Here is a 16,672-nt window from a genome sequence, read left to right on the forward strand (position 1 = left end):
ATCGGACGTTACGACGGCTATGTTTACGCGATTACCAATGTTTAAACTACTCCAATTAACCACCAACCAACTCATAACCATCAATACAACAAAACTTCACCTAAACCATACCACATCAGTCCATAATCTCCAAGGTTTTCAACTCAAACAACCACAATCAAGACCTATGAACTATAATCAAGCTTCAATTACCAAAACACTTCCAAATCAAACCAAACTACTAATAATCACAATCCATGCTTCTCATTTCACAACACCAACCATTAAACTTACTAACAAATAAAGTAAAGGCTAGGGTTTGAAGTTTATACCTTCCTTGGGAGGTGTTAAGTTGCTAGGAAGCCTTAGGGAGCCTCCTACAAGCTTGATCTTTCCAAAGAAATCAAGAACACAAAGTTAGGCTTTGAAGTTTCTAAAAGTCCGATTTAAAGAACTGTAAAAATGAGGGTCTTACCATGATTATTTGGACGAGACTTGTGAACAAGAGTTGTAGGCCATCTCAATACCTTTCCAATGAGCTATAGAACACAATATTTGAGTGAGAAATGAAGGAGATACAGCAGTTTTAGTGTTCTGATTCTGTTTTGGCCGAGAGCATGAAGAACAATGCCTTGGTTTCTTTTTGATTTTGATGAAAAATGATTTGCTTGGCTTGGTTGCTTGGTTTTTGTGCTTGCTTTAGTCAATTACCTTCTTGCCCTTGAATTTGTGTGGTTACAAAGCCACCACACCTCCTTCCTTCCCATGTCATGCTTATGTCACCTTGCACATGTCATAATGCTCCCACTTGTCCACACCTTGTGGTTTGATGATGTCACAATCCCTGGCTTCTTGTACAAGCTTGTCTCTTGATCACTTATTTTTTTACGGTTCGCTTATCTTTCGTTCTCGTTTATCGTTTGAGGGATCATACCCGGGATCTTATTACTTAGGTTCCCTTAACCTTTCTCAATATATTATATTCCTTTTATGATCCTCTCCTATAATCCTTTAATTTAAATCCTTTTTATCCTGTTACCTTATACTCAATTCTCTCCGTATCTTGTGAATTTCCGGGAAAAATCAAAGTGTTCGGATTTGGATTCTGACGATCTTTACATACACTTATATCCCATATAAAGTACTAATAAAATCTCAGAATATCCATAGCAGAACCCCTACATAGTGTGGCATGAAAAGTTTTCTCATTCAGCAAAAACACTATTCATAAGGGTTTCAAAAATTTCCCAAAAATTGGGGTTATACATTAACTAAAGCCAGTCTCTGTGGGAATGAACTAGAAATAATTCTATAGTACTTGTGAATGCGTATACTTGCGTGTATTATTAGCGCGTGTTTTAGCGACTAGCAAGTTTTTGGCGCCGCTGCCGGGGACTGCAGTGTTAATTTTTTGTTTATGTGTTTGTCATCAGTGATCGTTAAGTTCATTGACTCGGACATTATTACTTATCTGTTTCCTTGTCTTATTTCAGGTATTCTAGCGAGCGTGTATGCATATGCGTTCGCGGTCTTGTAAGAGAACTCTGGATAAAGCCGAGGAAGAAGTTGTAACTGGTTCCAAGGGAAGGTTTTTGAGGAAGAAGAAGAAGATAGAAGAAGAAGAGAATGTAGATGAACCATTTTTAGTAGTGATGGGGGATCAAGCAGAAATTCCTAAGGCTTTGATGGACTATTCTCAGCCTAAGATCAATGATATTCTGTCAAGCATTATTAGGCCAGCCATCTCAGCTAACACTTTTGAGATCAAGTCAAGCACGATTCAGATGATACAGAACTCAGTTCAGTTTGGGGGTTCTCCTACTGAAGCCCAACATGCACATCAGGGATTTCATTGAGATCTGCGATACTTTCAAGTTCAATGGTATGACTGAAGATGCTATCAAGCTGCAACTATTCCCATACTCTCTAAGGGATAAAACAAAGTGCTGGTACATTCTCTACCACCAAGGTCTGTCACCATATGGGAGGATCTTTCTCAAAAGTTTTCTCACTAAATTCTTTCCTATGGCGAAGACTGCTGCAATTCATGAATGCTCTTACTCAGTTTTCTCAGTAAACTGGTGAATCTCTATGTGAGGCTTGGGATCGATATAAGGAGATGCTAAGGAAGTGCCCACACCATGGCATGCCTGGTTGGATGATTATAAATTATTTCTATAATGGATTGGATGTTACTTCTAGACCATGCTCGATGCAGCATCAGGAGGAGCCTTGGGGGATAAGAGCTACAATGAAGCTTATGAATTGATTGAAATAATGGTTGCTAATGAATACCAGAATCCTTTTGAGAGACTGACTCAGGGAAAAGTGGAATGAATTCTGGAGTTGGATGCAGCAACTGCTATAGCTGCCCAACTTAAGGCTTTGACGATGAAGGTGGACACTTTGGCCAATTATGGAGTAATCAAATCACTAGTGTCTATGAGCTTTGTGCTGGTGACCATGAGGCTGATCAGTGTGCTATTTCTAGTGAATCAGCTCAGTTCATGAGCAATTTTCAGCGATCACAGCAACCTGTGCCAGCCACTTATCATCCCAACAAACCGCAATCATCCTAATTTCAGCTGGAGCAACGCTCAGAATACGGTTTAACAGCCTTATCAGCAGTACCCAGCCAAGCAGTACAACCCCCCAGGTTTTCAGCAACCGCAATATGCACTTAGGCAGCAACTTCAGCTGCAACAAGCTAATGAAAAGTCTGAATTAGAGGAGTTGAAGCTTATGTGTAAGAGTCAAGGTGTGTCTATCAAGACCTTGGAAAATCAAATTGGAAAAATTACCAATGCCTTGCTAAATCATCAACTAGGTACATTATCTAGTGATACTGAAGTTCCAGGAAAGAGGGAAGCTAAGAAGTAGGTAAAGGCAATCACTTTGAGGTCTGAAAGGGTTGCGAACCCCGACAAACTCAAGTTTCGAATGAAGAAACTGGGGCTGAAGAAGAAGTAGAGCAGCAGGAAGCAGAAGTAGAACCAAGGGAAGACTACTATGAGCACACTCCTCCTGAGGGTAATACATGGAGGAAACATATCTATCCTCCGCGGCCTTTTCCTAAGCGGCTGTAGAACAAAAAGCTGGATAAGCAATTTGAGAAGTTTCTGGAGGTGTTCAAGAACTTTATATCAACATACCGTTTCACTGAGGCTCTTGAGCAGATGCCTAGTTACGCAAAGTTTATGAAAGGTATTCTCCTCGGAAAGTGAAGCTAGATGATTTAGAGACTGTCGCTCTCACGGAGGAATGCAGTGGCTGTGCTGGAACAGAAGTTGCCTCCGAAACTTAAAGATTCTAGGAAGCTTTACTATTCCATGCACTATTAGAAAAGTGTCTTTTGACAGATGCTTATGTGACCTGGGAGCAAGCATCAATCTGATGCCTTTGTCAGTCTTCAAGAAGTTGAACTTCCTGATCCAAACTGACTTATATGACTTTGCAGTTGGCCGACCGTTCTATTACATATCCGTGAGGAATTGTAGTGGATGTCTTGGTCAAGGTTGATAAACTCATCTTCCCTACTGATTTCGTAATTCTTGATTTCGAGGAGGATAGAAGATTCCCAGAATTTTGGAAAGACCGTTCTGGCGACTAGCCGAACCTTGATAGATGTGCAGAAGGGTGAGCTTACAATGCGAGTGCTGGATCAGGATGTAACTTTTAATGTGTTCAATACTATGAAATTTCCTACAGAAAATGAGGAGTGCTTAAAAGTGGAGTTTGTCGATTCTGTGGTTACTTCAGAACTTGATCAATTGTTAAGGTCTGATGCCTTGGAGAAGGTCTTGGAATTCAACTAGTGAGGATGACGAAGGTGAAGAGCAATTGGAATATCTAAATGCTTCTCCCTGGAAGAGAAATATTGATATGCCTTTTGAATCTCTTGGAATGGAGGAATTGAACAAAGCTCCTAAACCGCCTCAAGCCATCTATGAGGAAAACTCCTACTCTTGAGCTTAAGCCTTTACCTGAACATTTGAGGTATGCGTTTTTTAGGTGATGCAGCTACTTTGCCTGTTATTATTGTATCTGACCTTTCAGGTAGCGACGAGGAGAAACTTTTGAGGATTCTAAGAGAGTTCAATCGGAAATTGGATGGGACTATAGCAGATATTACGGGAATCAGCCCTTCTTATTGCATGCACAAAATTCTGCCTAAAGGAGGGTAGCAAGCCTACGGTTTGAGCAACAAAGAAGGACTTAATCCAATCATGAAGGAAGTCGTGAAGAAGGAAATTCTTAAGTGGCTGGATGCAGGGATTATTTATCCCATTTCTGACAGTTCTTGGGTGAGTCCAGTTTAGTGTATACCGAAGAAGGGAGGTATCACAATTGTTGCTAATGAGAGAATGAGCTCATTCCTACTCGAACAGTCACGGGATGGAGAGTTTGTATGGACTAAAGGAAGCTGAACAAGGCCACTAGGAAGGATCACTTCCCTCTGCCTTTCATTGACCAATTCTTGATAGATTGGCTGGTCACGAGTATTATTGTCTTCAGGATGGCTATTCAGGTTACAATCAGATTTGTATCGCTCCATAAGACAGGAGAAGACTACCTTCACTTGTCCATTTGGTACTTTTTTCCTTCAGATGAGTTTCATTAGGTCTGTGTGGTGCACCAGCCATATTTCAGAGATGTATGATGGCCATCTTTTCTGATATGATGGCAGAATGTGGAGGTGATCATGGACGACTTCTCTGTATTTAGCGATTCTTTTGACAAATGCTTGCAGAATCTTGGACATGTTCTCAAGAGGTATGTTGAGACCAACTTGGTTCTCAATCGGGAGGAATGTCACTTATGGTGCGAAATGGCATTATTCTTGGGCACAAGGTTTCTAGTAAGGTCTTGAGGTGGACAAAGCTAAGGTGGGGGTCATTAAAAATCTTCCTCCACCAATTTCTGTTAAGGGAATTCGCAGTTTTCTTGGTCATGCGGGTTTCTATAGGCGTTTCATCAAGGACTTCTCTAAGATTTCGAAACCATTGTATAGTTTGCTAGAGAAAGATGTCCCTTTCAAGTTTGATGACGAGTGCCTTACCGCTTTTGAGATATTGAAGACGAGTTTAATCACGGCACTTGTCATAACTGCACCTGACTGGAATGAACCTTTTTAGATGATGTGCGATGCAAGTGACTATGCAGTTGGAGCAGTTCGTGGGCAGAGAACGAACAACATATTTCATGTGGTCTACTATACTAGTAAGACCTTGAATGGTGCTCAACTGAATTATACTAGTACGGAGAAAGAACTCTTGCTATTGTTTATGGTTTTGAGAAATTTCGATCTTATATACTCGGGACTAAAGTGACAGTTTTTCACTGATCACGCTGCAATTCGTTATCTCGTCTCGAAAAAGGACTCGAAGCCTAGATTGATTAGATGGGTTCTTTTACTTCACGAATTTGAATTAGAGATCAAGGACAGAAAGGGGACTGAAAATCAAGTCGTTGATCATCTATCACGTTTAGAGAACCCTAATGCTACTTCACTGGACAAGACATTGATAAATGAGTCTTTTCCTAATGAGCAGCTGTTTGGAGTGCAAGAGGAAGAACCGTGGTTTGCAGACATTGTGAACTACCTTGTGAGTAATGTCATGCCTCCCGACTTATCGTACGCTCCAATGAAGAAGTTTCTGCATGAAGTGAAGTGGTATATTGTTGGATTTTTAACGCAGCGGGGAGCATGGAAAAACACTTTTACCACACAAAATCCAAATAATAGCATATAAATTATAGAATAAAATTTTAGGGATCGAATCTAACCTTTAAAAATAATTCGGAGACAACGATCAGAGATCCTTAGCAGTTGCTCCTCAAGTGTGAAGCACTCCACCGGTATCCACCAAGAAAACGACTTTAGGAGGAGGAGGAGGTGGGAGAGAAATTTGGTTTTCTAAAACTTTTGGGTTTCTTGGGTTAGAATAAAAATAGGGTCTATAATAGTGTATTTATAGGCAAAATTTTCAGCTGAAATTTTCCCATAAATAATATTATTATTATCCCATTTATTATTCTCATTAATAATTAAAACACCTTTTAATTATAATCCTTTTCTAAATACTTTAGAAATAATTCTCTCTCTTGATTTAATTTCCAAAAATTAAATCCTTTAATTAATAATATTAAGAACTTTTCTTAATTAATTTATAATCAATTAATCTCATTTAATCAATTATTAAATTTGCCAATTAATTATTATTTCACAATAAATAATTATTTAGCCATTATTAATTAATTCCTCTACCATAAAATCATTCTCTTTTTATGGTGTGACCCTGTAGGTTCAATATTAGCCGGTAGTAGAAATAAATAATAATAAAACTATTTTATCATTATTTATATAATTCTCTAATTTATTAAATATGATTAATTAATAAATCACATTTATTCTACATCGTGAGTGATGCTTCTCAACATATCGCGACTATCCGGATAATATGAATTCACTGCTTAGAATACCAAGAACCTGTCAGTGAATAGTTACCGTACAATAAACTCCTTCTACCCTACAATGTCCCGATTAAATACAAGGCATGGATCTCGTGTCAAGCCTATCTAATTCAATCACTTGCTTACCATTTACTATGCGTAGTTCTATGCAAATTAGAAACTCCTTTCTAATTTCATTTACTCTGGCCAGAGATTCCTGAACTAGCATAAGTGGATCAGCCTTGAACATTCGCTTCCTTCACTGGAAGGGTAGATCCTTTATTGATCATACACTATCTTCGTGTACAAATTCCTATACCCAGAAGAGCCCTAATAATTGTCCCTGGAGACTAAGAACTAAACCAAAGCATAGTTCAGTGTACACAAGATGACTATGATGACCTCAAGTCTAAGGATACTTGTACAACTATCACTATGTGAACAACTGCTGACACATGTGTGAACTCCATCAGTTGTTCAGCTGTGCGAGTCATGTTCAGTGAACTTATTCTATAATAAGCACCTACATATTAGCTATAGTGTCACCACACAAATGTCTATGAGAACAGACATCCTTCATAATGAAGCAAGCATAATATGTACCGATCTTTACGGATTATTAATTACCAGTTAGTAATCCTATGACCAGGAACTATTTAAGTTTAGAGTTATCATCTTTTTAGGTCTCACTATTATGATCTCATCATAATCCATAAAAAGCTTTACTCTAAACTATGGTATATCTTATTTAAACACTTAAATAGATAAAGCCCGTAATAAAAACAAAACAAGTCTTTATTAATATCAATGAAATCAAAACAGATTACATAAAAGTTATTCCTAAATCCTAATGCACGATTGGACTTAGGACATATTCCTTTCAATCTCCCACTTGTACTAAAGCCAATCACTCTGGTACCTAAGACTTTCATAAAGTAGCTTTGTGAGTGGGTCTGCTATGTTGTTATGTGTGTCAACTCTAATTCAATACAATATAAGAAATGTTACCGCGCTCCCCACTAACCTTTTGTAGACGCATGGTTCATCTACGTTTTTGATAAAATCAACACTCTTTGATTGTCTCATCAAAAACGGATGTTCCATCTTTCGAGAAGCTTGCTTTAAACCACATATGGTTCGCAGTAGCTTACACACTAGGTTTTCATTTCCCTTGGAAAGAAAACCATCTGGCTATATGCCAGATCACATAGTCGTAGTAAGCAGCAATCGCAAGCAAAATCCGAACTGATTTTAACAGGGCTATAGGTAAAAGGCTTCATCAAAGTCAATCCATTGCCTTTGTTTGAATCCTTTTGCCACAATCCGTGGCTTATAGGTCTTCACCTGGCCATCTGCTATAATCTATCTTTTGTATCCCGTATATATAGATTTCATTCCGGATTTCATGGCACTATGCCATTTCTCTGAGTCAAACACTACTCATAGCCTTATTATAGGTTACAGGGTCGTCATCATCAATGATCGACAACTCATTGTCATTCTCATGACAAGGCCATATTACCTCTCAGGTTGGCGAGACACTCTCCCTGATCTATGAATGGGATGTTCCACAAAAGGTTGTTCAGTCAGAACAGGTGTTTCCACTTGATCCGTAGTAGTTTGTGCTTCTTGAACTTCATCAAGTTCAATTTTGCTCCCACTGTTTCCTTCAAGGATAAACTCCTTTTCCAAGAAGGTAGCATGTCTGGAGACAACCACCCGATGATCGGTGCAAAAGTAATACTCTAAAGTCTCTTTAGGATATCCCACAAAACTACATTTTCCGGATCGATATTCCAGCTTGTCTGGGTCAACTTACTTGACATAAGCTGGACATCCCCAAATCTTAACGTGTTTAAGACTCGGTTTCCTTTCTTTCCATATCTCATACGGAGTTTGAGGAACAGATTTGGAAGGCACCTTATTCAGTAAATATGCTGAGGTTTCCAATGCATAACCCCATAGGAATACTGGAAGATTTGCATAGCTCATCATGGACTGAACTATGTCTAACAAAGTTCAATTTCTCCTTTCAGATACCAATCTGGAGGAGTCCACTGGGAGACTATATCATTTACTTTGAGATAATCTAGAAATACTCCATCAAAGTATTCACCACCCTCGATCTGATCGAAGAGTTATAATACTATGTTTGGTTGTTTCTCCACTTCATACTTATATTCTTTGAACTTTTCAAAGGCTTCAGACTTGTGTTTCATCAAACACATATCCGAATCTAGATCTATCATCTATGAAAGTAATGAAGTATGAAAATCCACCCATGGCTTGTGTAGACATTGGTCCACATACATCTGTGTGTACCATTCCTAGCAAATTTGCAGCCCTCTCTCCATGTCTACTAAATGGAGACTGCAATGCCACTATAAAGTGAGATTTTCATCATCCCTTTTCTTTTATTAGTTGTTCAATCTGAAATAAATTATGTCACATACATACAGACCATTATTTAAAGCACCACGTCCATAAAGAATATTATCTCTAAGAGTAGGACATTCATTATTCTCAATAATAAATGAAAATCCATCCAAGTCCTAACATGGGAATAATATTCCTCACAATCGAGGGAACAAAATAACAATTATTTTAAACAATAGTCTTGCCCATAGGCCTATGTAAATGAAATGATTCTACATCTTCAGCAGCAAACTCTTGCTCCATTTCCATCAGTAGAATCACCTCCTCTTCCTCAAGAGTCCTACTTCTCCTTGGTCCCCTGCAACAAATTGCAGAGTTGAGAACCACAGGCGGTATCTAATACCCAAGTAGAAATTTGATTTAATAACATATTCATTTCTATCTTGAACATACCTGAATCAGAAGCGGTAGTCTCACTACCCTTCTTCTTCATTCTGCGAGGTAAACCTTGCAGTTCCTCTTCCAGTGCCCCACCTTATTACAGTGAAAGCAAAACACTTTGCTCTTGGGGTCTTCAGCTTTTGGTGGAACCGGCGTTTTCTCACCTACTTTCTTCTTCTTGGAAGAGTTCCTCTTCCTTTTCTTAGGATTGGAACCTTCACCAATTAGAAGAACAGAACTCTTCTTAGGGGGAAAATTCAATTCCGCAGTCTTCAACATGTTGTGGAGTTCAGGCAGGCTGACATCCAACTTATTCATGTGAAAGTTCACAACACACTGCGAGAACGAAACTCGGAAGCGATTGCAAGACCAAGTCTTGGCTCAGCTCCCCATCCATGGCAAAACCAAGTTGTCCAAGACGTTCAATCAAATTGATCATCTTAAGTACATGGTCATTCACAGATGATCCCTCAGACATCCTACAACCGAACAGCTCATTTGATATCTCATATCGAGCTGTCATCCCCGCCACATCATACAACTCTTGTAGATGCATGAGGATAGTGTGAGCATCCATATGCTCATGTTGCTTCTGTAGCTCAATGTTCATGGAAGCTAGTATGATGCATTGAGCAACATTTGCATCATCTATCCACTTACGATACACAACATGTTCATCATTATGTGCATCACTAGCAGGTTCAGTAGGCTTAGGTGAGTCAATCATGTATTCCAGCTTCTCAATCCTGAGAACAATTCTCAAGTTTCGAAGCCAGTCAGCATAATTAGGACCAGTCAATTTGTGAGCATCTAGTATGCTCCTGAGTGATAGTGCAGAAGACATAACGTACAAAGTAAATCTGTAAATGATAAACACATAACAACACTTAGCAAATATTAGATTCATTTCAAAACACTATATGAATCGGGTCTTTATTCATAAGTGGCTCCCACTAGTTTTCCTAATTTATTCAACCCCCTACGTGAAAAATTAAGCATTCATAATGCTAGTGGGAATAGGGATCCTACATTCCATTACACAACCCCGGCTGTGGCACGAAACGCCATGTAATGTTCAATAGGCAGACAACTCTTGTCAATTACATCTAATGTTATTCCCTAATCAAACTTTAGCCTCTTGAATAATTGAGTCACGGCTGTGGCACGACAAACTCAATATTCTAAGTCAAGTCTAACCCAACATTCCGTATAATTGAATCAGTCCCCAAAGGCCCACGGCTGTGGCACGTAACGACCTTTAGATTTTTATTCAATGTACACATCTCTATGTAATAGACAAGTATTTCTTATTTCGAAATCAAAGCCCTCGGCTGTGGCACGAAACGATAATGATTCAAAAATAAGAACTACTTTCTACCATGTTGGAAGCTATGACCGACACAAGCCCGTTGTGTCATTGGCCAATTACTACTTGATATTATTTAATATTAGAGGGATTATATTACGTTACAATCATAATCATATTATAAAGAGATTCTTCCTTTTAAATTAAATATTTCAAATCAATAATCAATAATCAGATGATTCCCAGATCGGGTGGAGCATTGTCAAGAGGCGTCACTTAATAACCCTTTCTTACAGATAGAAATCTGTTGTTGACAGAATCATCCTTTCTCTCATATCGAAATTCATATTCAATTACGTGTTTCATAAACACAAGAATCTCATGATTGTATTCATAATATTATTATTAAGGTTATGAAAACAATTTCACTATACTGGGTTATCTAACAAACGCCTTATGTTCATTTAAGTTCACCTAAATCTATCATCGCATGATAAACTAAGCATATATCACATATATCAACATGAATAAACATCAAGGTAGGCATGTTATATCATCTAGCACATAGAACTAAGCATTATACATCTCTATGTATCACATGAAGCATTTAAAAGCAATTAAAAACAGTCAAAAACAGCTTTAAAAACACTTCATGGAAATATAAACAGTTCAAAAACTTTTATATAAAACTAAAATTGATCACTCCATTAGATCCATCTCGGAAAAAACGAATCCAACGGTATATTGCACGCCTAAAACGGAGTTACGAAACTCCCAGGAAAATCAATTTTAAAATCAACAGAAGGGCTGTAACGCATTCCGGTGATGCGTTCACCCCTTTTCAGCCATTAAAGGGTGTAAGGCATTCCGTGAATGCGCCACAGGTGTGTTAACGCATTCCCGGAATGCGTTACACCCCTATTTTTTTTTTTGTTTTTCAGCAAGCCGCCGTTTTCTTTTCTTTCTCGACCTCCGTGCAGCAGCCGTACCTGACTGTTTCCGTGCTTCTCCGTACAACAGAAGTAGTACAGCAGATGAATATACAAACATATATATATACTATATATACATATATTTACTTATTTAATTACGAATATTATTACAAAAACTTCAAAATTCATAATAAAAAATCTATACATCATAAAATTATGAAAAAAATATCCAGACGATCTACAACACTTGTAGAACCCAGATCAACATTCAAAATTATTATGAGAAACGATTTCTCATCAGACAAAATTAATCACAGATATAACTTGTAAAAAATCATAATTAATTCATACAAGCACATAAAATTCTGAAATTTTTACCACATATCTATATGCATACAACCTATGCTCTGATACCATTGTGTGATTTTTAACGCAGCGGGAGCATGGCAAAACACTTTTACCACACAAAATCCAAATAATAACATATAAATCGTGAATAAAAATTCGAGGGATCGAATCTAACCTTTAAAAATAATTCGGAGAACACGATCAAGATCCTTAGCAGTTGCTCCTCAAGTGTGAATCACTCCACCGATATCCACCAAGAAAACGACTTTTAGGGGAGGAGGAGGTGTGAGAGAATTGGTTTTCTAAAACTTTTGTGTTTCTGGGTTAAATAAAAATAGGGTCTATATATAGTGTATTTATAGGCAAAATTTTCAGCTGAAATTTTTCCATAAATAATATGATTATTATCCCATTTATTATTCTCATTAATAATTAAAACACCTTTTAATTATTAATCTTTTTTCTAAACACTTTAGAAATAATTCTCTCTCTTGATTAATTTCCAAAAATTAAATCCTTTAATTAATAATATTAAGAACTTTTTTTAATTAATTTATAATCAATTAAATCTCATTTAATCAATTATTAAATTTGCCAATTAATTATTTATTTCACAAATAAATAATTATTTAGCCATTATTAATTAATTCCTCCACCATAAAATCATTCTCTTTTTATGGTGTGACCCTGTAGGTTCAATATTAAGCCGGTAGTAGAAATAAATAATAATAAAACTATTTTATCATTATTTATATAAATTCTCTAATTTATTAAATATGATTAATTAATAAATCACATTTATTCTACATCGTGAGTGATGCTTCTCAACATATCGCGACTATCCGGATAATATGAATTCACTGCTTAGAATACCAAGAACCTGTCAGTGAAATAGTTACCGTACAATAAACTTCTTCTACCCTACAATGTCCCGATTAAATACAAGGCATGGATCTCGTGTCAAGCCTATCTAATTCAATCACTTGCTTACCATTTACTATGCGTAGTTCTATGCAAATTAGAAACTCCTTTCTAATTTCATTTACTCTGGCCAGAGATTCCTGAACTAGCATAAGTGGATCAGCCTTGAACATTCGCTTTCCTTCACTGGAAGGGTAGATCCTTTATTGATCATACACTATCTTCGTGTACAAATTCCTATACCCAGAAGAGCCCTAATAATTGTCCCTGGAGACTAAGAACTAAACCAAAGGATAGTTCAGTGTACACAAGATGACTATGATGACCTCAAGTCTAAGGATACTTGTACAACTATCACTATGTGAACAACTGCTGACACGTGAGTGAACTCCATCAGTTGTTCAGCTGTGCGAGTCATGTTCAGTGAACTTATTCTATAATAAGCACCTACATATTAGCTATAGTGTCACCACACAAATGTCTATGAGAACAGACATCCTTCATAATGAAGCAAGCATAATATGTACCGATCTTTGCGGATTATTAATTACCAGTTAGTAATCCTACGACCAGGAACTATTTAAGTTTAGAGTTATCATCTTTTTAGGTCTCACTATTATGATCTCATCATAATCCATAAAAGCTTTACTCTAAACTATGGTATATCTTATTTAAACACTTAAATAGATAAAGCCCGTAATAAAAACAAAACAAGTCTTTATTAATATCAATGAAATCAAAACAGATTACATAAAAGTTATTCCTAAATCCTAATGCACGATTGGACTTAGGACATATTCCTTTCAATCTCCCACTTGTACTAAAGCCAATCACTCTGGTACCTAAGACTTTCATAAAGTAGCTTTGTGAGTGGGTCTGCTATGTTGTTATGTGTGTCAACTCTAATTCAATACAATATAAGAAATGTTACCGCGCTCCCACTAACCCTTTTGTAGACGCATGGTTCATCTACGTTTTTGATAAAATCAAACTCTTTGATTGTCTCATCAAAACGGATGTTCCATCTTTCGAGAAGCTTGCTTTAAAACCATATATGGTTCGCAGTAGCTTACACACTAGGTTTTCATTTCCCTTGGAAAGAAACCATCTGGCTATATGCCAGATCACATAGTCGTAGTAAGCAGCAATCGCAAGCAAAATCCGAACTGATTTTAACAGGGCTATAGGTAAAAGGCTTCATCAAAGTCAATCCATTGCCTTTGTTTGAATCCTTTTGCCACAATCCTGGCCTTATAGGTCTTCACCTGGCCATCTGCTATAATCTATCTTTTGTATCCCGTATATATAGATTTCATTCCGGATTTCATGGCACTATGCCATTTCTCTGAGTCAACACTACTCATAGCCTTATTATAGGTTACAGGGTCGTCATCATCAATGATCGACAACTCATTGTCATTCTCAATGACAAGGCCATATTACCTCTCAGGTTGGCGAGACACTCTCCCTGATCTATGAATGGGATGTTCCACAAAAGGTTGTTCAGTCAGAACAGGTGTTTCCACTTGATCCGTAGTAGTTTGTGCTTCTTGAACTTCATCAAGTTCAATTTTGCTCCCACTGTTTCCTTCAAGGATAAACTCCTTTTCCAAGAAGGTAGCATGTCTGGAGACAACCACCCGATGATCGGTGCAAAAGTAATACTCTAAAGTCTCTTTAGGATATCCCACAAAACTACATTTTCCGGATCGATATTCCAGCTTGTCTGGGTCAACTTACTTGACATAAGCTGGACATCCCCAAATCTTAACGTGTTAAGACTCGGTTTCCTTTCTTTCCATATCTCATACGGAGTTTGAGGAACAGATTTGGAAGGCACCTTATTCAGTAAATATGCTGAGGTTTCCAAATGCATAACCCCATAGGAATACTGGAAGATTTGCATAGCTCATCATGGACTGAACTATGTCTAACAAAGTTCAATTTCTCCTTTCAGATACCAATCTGGAGGAGTCCACTGGGAGACTATATCATTTACTTTGAGATAATCTAGAAATACTCCATCAAAGTATTCACCACCCTCGATCTGATCGAAGAGTTATAATACTATGTTTGGTTGTTTCTCCACTTCATACTTATATTCTTTGAACTTTTCAAAGGCTTCAGACTTGTGTTTCATCAAACACATATCCGAATCTAGATCTATCATCTATGAAAGTAATGAAGTATGAAAATCCACCCATGGCTTGCGTAGACATTGGTCCACATACATCTGTGTGTACCATTCCTAGCAAATTTGCAGCCCTCTCTCCATGTCTACTAAATGGAGACTGCAATGCCACTATAAAGTGAGATTTTCATCATCCCTTTTCTTTTATTAGTTTGTTCAATCTGAAATAAATTATGTCACATACATACAGACCATTATTTAAAGCACCACGTCCATAAAGAATATTATCTCTAAGAGTAGGACATTCATTATTCTCAATAATAAATGAAAATCCATCCAAGTCTAACATGGGAATAATATTCCTCACAATCGAGGGAACAAAATAACAATTATTTTAAACAATAGTCTTGCCCATAGGCCTATGTAAATGAAATGATTCTACATCTTCAGCAGCAACTCTTGCTCCATTTCCATCAGTAGAATCACCTCCTCTTCCTCAAGAGTCCTACTTCTCCTTGGTCCCTGCAACAATTGCAGATTTGAGAACCACAGGCGGTATCTAATACCCAAGTAGAAATTTGATTTAATAACATATTCATTTCTATCTTGAACATACCTGAATCAGAAGCGGTAGTCTCACTACCCTTCTTCTTCAATTCTGCGAGGTAAACCTTGCAGTTCCTCTTCCAGTGCCCCCACCTTATTACAGTGAAAGCAAACAACTTTGCTCTTGGGGTCTTCAGCTTTTGGTGGAACCGGCGTTTTCTCACCTACTTTCTTCTTCTTGGAAGAGTTCCTCTTCCTTTTCTTAGGATTGGAACCTTCACCAATTAGAAGAACAGAACTCTTCTTAGGGGGAAAATTCAATTCCGCAGTCTTCAACATGTTGTGGAGTTCAGGCAGGCTGACATCCAACTTATTCATGTGAAAGTTCACAACACACTGCGAGAACGAACTCGGAAGCGATTGCAAGACCAAGTCTTGGCTCAGCTCCCCATCCATGGCAAAACCAAGTTGTCCAAGACGTTCAATCAAATTGATCATCTTAAGTACATGGTCATTCACAGATGATCCCTCAGACATCCTACAACCGAACAGCTCCTTCGATATCTCATATCGAGCTGTCATCCCCGCCACATCATACAACTCTTGTAGATGCATGAGGATAGTGTGAGCATCCATATGCTCATGTTGCTTCTGTAGCTCAATGTTCATGGAAGCTAGTATGATGCATTGAGCAACATTTGCATCATCTATCCACTTACGATACACAACATGTTCATCATTATGTGCATCACTAGCAGGTTCAGTAGGCTTAGGTGAGTCAATCATGTATTCCAGCTTCTCAATCCTGAGAACAATTCTCAAGTTTCGAAGCCAGTCAGCATAATTAGGACCAGTCAATTTGTGAGCATCTAGTATGCTCCTGAGTGATAGTGCAGAAGACATAACGTACAAAGTAAATCTGTAAATGATAAACACATAACAACACTTAGCAAATATTCGATTTCATTTCAAAACACTATATGAATCGGGTCTTTATTCATAAGTGGCTCCCACTAGTTTTCCTAATTTATTCAACCCCCTACGTGAAAAATTAAGCATTCATAATGCTAGTGGGAATAGGGATCCTATATTCCATTACACAACCCCGGCTGTGGCACGAAACGCCATGTAATGTTCAATAGGCAGACAACTCTTGTCAATTACATCTAATGTTATTCCCTAATCAAACTTTAGCCTCTTGAATAATTGAGTCACGGCTGTGGCACGACAAACTCAATA

General features: G+C 37.7%; 1 non-coding gene across 1 annotated transcript; it reads right to left on the bottom strand.

Annotated features, from left to right (window-relative positions):
* Positions 1-2,020: 2,020 nt before the first annotated feature.
* LOC141694621 (small nucleolar RNA R71) lies at positions 2,021-2,127 on the bottom strand. Its single transcript, XR_012563909.1, has one exon. It is a non-coding gene; the product is annotated as a small nucleolar RNA R71 (small nucleolar RNA).
* Between the last annotated feature and the right edge of the window lie 14,545 nt (positions 2,128-16,672).

Source organism: Apium graveolens, chromosome 10 (genome assembly GCF_009905375.1).
Source record: "Apium graveolens cultivar Ventura chromosome 10, ASM990537v1, whole genome shotgun sequence".
NCBI classification, from domain to species: Eukaryota; Viridiplantae; Streptophyta; class Magnoliopsida; order Apiales; family Apiaceae; genus Apium; species Apium graveolens.